We start from the raw sequence: 5501 nt of genomic DNA, 5'->3' as shown, positions 1-5501 counted from the left end.
GGTTTCATTACAAACCAAATGAAGTCCACCACGTTGATGCCAAGATAAGCAGCATTTTCACTGAGGGCAGGCATTGTGGTGCAGCACACAGAGCTGCCACATACAATGACTGTAACCCGTTTCAGAGTGCTCCTACAGTCCTGGTTACTTTCCTCTTGTAATCTTGTTCTCTACTAATGTACCCAGGAAGCAGAATCTGAGGCGTGAAGTGCTTGAGTCCCTGTCATCCACATGAAAACTGGGAAACAGTTCCTGGTTCCTGGCTTTTCCCCAGCTGTTCCGATTTAAGAAGCCAAACAACAGATTAAATCAATCTTTCTGTATATTTATTTCTCCCTTTATTTTTTTATTCTACCTTCATAGTACATAAATATATAATAGTTTATCTAAAACATACATTTTAAAAATTATTTGCACTGCTAAGATTCAACCTGGGTGGTTTAGTTCTTATACAACTAATTCTATGTTGTCTTGTTAAGGGTTTGGATGTTTCACATTCTAGGGCCAGGGCTATGACATAGTATGATATGCTATGTGCTAATAACCTATATGGATGCTGGTTTGTGTCCCTGCAGCTCCGCTTCCAATCCAGCTCTCTGTTTATGGCCTTGGAAAGCAGTAAAGGATAGCCCAAATCCTTGGGCCAATGCACCCATGTGGGAGACTCAGAAAATTTTTCTGACTTCCAGATTTGGATTAACTCTACTCTGGTCATCACAGTTACTTGGGAAGTGAACCAGTGGATAGAAGATCTCCTGTCTTTCTCTCTTACTTGCTCTCTCTTTTCTCTCTGTAACTCTGCCTTTCCAACACTTTTTTTTAACCTTATTTTTTTCTTATTCTATCGTTTGTATTTTTCAGTCTTATATCCAACTGTGTTGACTTAGTTGTTCCATTTCCTTATTCTCATCAGTGACTGCAACTTTTTGTTTAAGTTCACTAATTTCACCTCTTCTGTTTAACAATATTTTGTCTTCCTTTCTCCTTCTCTATCTCCTTTTCTTTTATATCTCCTCCTCTTCTTTCCTCCAATTCCTACTTCACTCTCTTCCTTAACCTGCATATCCTCCACCCCTTCCTCCTCACTTCTTCACGAACTTCACTTACAGACCATTTTGTAGCATAGACAGATAGGTCCTTCCAGCCTGACTCTTTGTAACATTAGGACTTGAAGCTGGAGTAATGGAACTCACTGTTCCAGGGCTGAAAATTTGAATTAGAATGAAGTTTGATGTGTACCTGTGTATACAGAAATGATGAGGAGGAAGCAACGACTTTCATGGTCAGAAGGAAATATAAAAGATATGAGCTGTTTCATGAGAGACGAAATAGTCAAGAAGAATCCTGAAGGGACGGTGAGGACAATGCCTCAGCTTTGTTCCACAGATTCCGTAATGGAAAATTATTTGAGAAATATTTGTTTCCACATAGACATTGAGGAGAACCAAGGAAGGAATTATGTATCTAACAAAAGGAATGAAGGAGCCCAAGTCGAACAGAACCCTGCATCCTTCTTCCATGTCCTTCATTGCCCTCTGTCTACCTACCTTTTACCTTATCCTACAAGCAGTCTTTGTAAAGTTAATGAAAAGTGCATGTTATAAAGACTATGAATGAATTTCAAAATTTTGGCACCAAAGTAAACATATTTAAATTCAATTTCCCAAGGAACTATCTGAAGTGTACTCATACATTTTGGACCTATCTCGTAAACTTACTTTCTCACCATATTGATCACTCCCACCTGATCAAATTCTACAATGCTTCACTTAGATGACAATTAACAGATTACAAATAACGGCAAGTTCTAATTCTGATATCCTAGTATGCAATCTTCTCATGAGGACCTGCCATCAATTGCCTCAATTAAGCTTTCTCAGCATGAATGTCCACTGGGTGATGAAAGGAAATATGACATTAGCCCTTGAATACAATTGGCATCTAGCACATTTAAACTGGAGTGAATTGAAGCCTCACAAGGAACCAAACACAAGATGAAAAAACTCCCTGAACAAATATAAGGCTTACTAACAATCTACTGAGATTAAGAATGTTTACTCATATACATTACATTTTTATATATATTTTCAGATTTGATTATTGTGTGTAACCCTTGTCTATACTCTTGAGGAACTGGTTTTTCTATATCTTGTTGATTTGTGTATTTAGTGGAGAGCTCGTGTTGTGATTATAAAGTTGAAAGTATGTCAGAAGAAAACTTACAATTTCAAAATAAAGAAAGATGCAAATGAAAAGGAGGGAAGGGTGTAGAACTGGAAGTATTATCCTATTAAGGCTGCACATATAAAATACATAAAATTTGTTTCATTTATATAAAATTCAAGGAGAGAAAAAGTAATGTTTGCCTGAGCAAATACATCACTACCAGCGGAAGGCAGAAACAGAGCAAGGAAAGCAGTATTAAGTAGAGTTAAGATTGATTGTAAGCCTCCTATCGCATGTTTCAAAGAATAAGCTACAAAATGCAGTGAGGGACCTGGAATTCGTTTACAGAATCTAAGCATACAAAAGCGGGAAGCTTGCTGGCAAGGAAACCCACAATTATGAACAGTTCCACCGCAGCAACCCAGCAGTATTCTGCATGTGAGCCCAAGAACAAGTTGAACTGCTCCAAGCTCCGAATTCATTCAGAGCCCAAGAGGAAGATGTCAGTCTTCTTTCAGGTAGAATACCAGAAAGAGAAAACTTCTCCCCTGGACGCCCAGGTGGTCTGAACAGCTGTTTCAGGAATGAATCTAGCCTGTGCTGGCTAAGATAATTAGTCATGATAGCAGGGAACGTTTTGTTTCCAACCAGAGCAGAGAAAGTCCCTGGAGAATAATGAATGCCTTCATTAAATCAGAACATAATAGTTTGCTTTCCACATGTTGGCTCCAATCAATGATCTTCTTACTTACATGGAAACAAGCCAACCCTCTCTCAATGTAAGTTTGAACAATCCAAGAAGTTGCTCACAATATCTCAGATGCTCATAGGTCAGGGCTTCTTCAGGCAATGCCAGCTTAGCTACTCTTGACAAAGGACAGTGACTAACATACAATAGACACTCACTATGGACAAGAAGCACGATTTTCCCACTGCTGAATATTATTCTGGAATAATTCTACAGGATTATTTTCTTAAGGTGAATTAATTCCCTCAGTTTTGTTTGGCTTTTATTGTCTTCTCAAAATTCAAATACATAATATCAAACAGATGACTTGAACCAGTGAATAAATATGCCATAAAAGAGTTTTGTGTACTTCATTGTTCTGGTTTATGGCTAAACACAGCAATCAGGTTTTGTTGAAATCCGGATAAAATTGCTAGTTTCACTTTGTTTGAGTTCCAGGTGATCTGGAAGAAATAAAACTTCTCCAGGAGCATGTGTTCTTGGAATCCCTTTTTCATGTAATTTGCTCAAGAAATTGAGTCAACCTTTTAGATTTTCCAAGCTTTAACTTTATAAAACAGACTGAGGAAAATCATGTCTTACCATTCTTCATTCATATCAAATACATTAAATAAGCACTTAAATAGATATCACAAATGTTAAAAGAGAGAGTGCAAATGATGCAGCAGGAGGAAAGGATGTGAAGAGTTGGTGTGGACACCGTAGATGCAGCCATTATATCCACAAACACATACAGTGGGCAGCAAGCATCGTTAGAGCTGCATTTTCAGGTGGCATAGAAAACGTGCAGGCCACTTTTCATAAGGGATTGCATTTGATTCTCCACTTACAGAAGCAGTTTCTGCACTGCAATTGTCAATCATAGTCCTTTCCACATATAATTAAGGAGTCACCGTACTGTGATTTTATGATTTTATTGTCATTTCTTGAAGCTTATGTTCATGTTACATATGAAGCTATATGACGCATGCTAGTTAGATAACAGAATGCAATAAATTATAACTTATTAGGAAGTGAGACAGCAGAGCTAATAAGATTTTATGCCTATCTAAAATTGCAGATACTTCTTACTTCCAACAAGTGCTAGGGAATACTACTTCAAGAAGGTGGCATCTTAATGAAGCAGCAATGTCTTGATATGATATGATATGATCTCTTTTCCACACAACAGGACAGCAAGAGTTTTTTTAAAAAAACAAAGGTAGCTTCAGGGGGTGGTTAGAAATAAAACAAACAGCCTGTTCAATTGACAACTATGCAGAAGTACAATTTCTGTTCTGATAAGGGACCATCAGATGCCTCTGAGGAAGTCAAGGACTTCAGCAAATGAGGCTCAGCAGGTTTTGGGTGGATGCTGCTTGAGGTTCTAAGTCATCCTCCAAAATTCATATGCAAACGTGACTATTCATAGAAGAATCACAGGTAATTCCAGCACCAAAAATTGGTTGCTGTATGTAGCTGGTTGAAGAACAAAGCAAAGGAAAACACTTTTATTATGGCTATAAGTTCCCCATTGTCGTTGTTTTTTGTTTTGTTTTGTCTAAATTTTGTATCTTTGAGATAGGTGTGTCAGCTCCATTCTGGCTAGTTCTTGCTGATTGGATAAAGTAAGAGGAACTGAACATTTTGACACAGTGAAAGACATTTTCCGTGGTGTCCCCTTCCAAGTGAGAGCAAAGTCAAATTTTCAGTCTCCATGTACATAGAATAATGCCTTTTAACCTAAGTAAGTTCCCACAGCTGATATTGAAAGTTCTAATTTTAAAATTCCATCAAAAGTACATCTGATTCCAGATGAGTCCTTGGAAAATAAATTAAAAAAAAAACTAGTCTCTAGTTTCTGTGCCTAAAATATAAATCAGAAATGCTAACAATAGTCACCAAGCAATTTTAACTTCAAGTTAGTAGAGATGTTGATTAAGGCTAATTGTAGGTCAGACAGCATTAAAACAGGTGGGGCATTTAGAGCCCATGATAGTGAGCTAGGAAAATGGTCTCAGAACTACTAGGACTGTGTATACAGCATCCTGTTTTTGAGAATGCACACATTTTCTCTTTGGTTACTGTCAAATTGTTTTAAGTCATTCAAGAGAGCTAAGAATCTTTTGTTTCTTGTTTCTTAGACTGTGTTAGACTAAGACAAAACCGGGCACTGGCATTGTGATTCAAGGACATTAATCTGCCACTTGCAGGCCTAGCATCTCATACCAAATTGTTGGCCCTTAGTGCTGCAACTCCAGTGCCAGTTCAGTCCATGCTTATGACTTCTGAGGAAGCTGACAAAAGATGGGCTAAGGACTGGAGTCCTGACACCTGTGTGGGAGACCAAGATGGAGTTCCTGATTCATGACTTCCACATGCCCCAAATTTGGCTATTGCCACCCTTTGGAGAGTGAACCAGTGAGTGGAAAATCTTTCTCTTTCCCCCTCTGTCTCTCGGCCCCATTTGCAAACACACTATCCTAAATGCATGATTTCTGGTCCCCATGTCATTAAATGAGTTAAGAAGAAGAAAAACACTAAGCAGTATCCAGATAAGGTTGGTGAATTGATCTGACAGTTCCACCAATGAAGACATTAACTGCAA

Source organism: Ochotona curzoniae, unplaced genomic scaffold (assembly GCF_017591425.1).
Source record: "Ochotona curzoniae isolate NIBS_2020 unplaced genomic scaffold, NIBS_Ocur_1.0 contig_3190, whole genome shotgun sequence".
Taxonomy (NCBI): Eukaryota; Metazoa; Chordata; class Mammalia; order Lagomorpha; family Ochotonidae; genus Ochotona; species Ochotona curzoniae.
Note: the sequence above shows the minus strand (reverse complement) of the source record.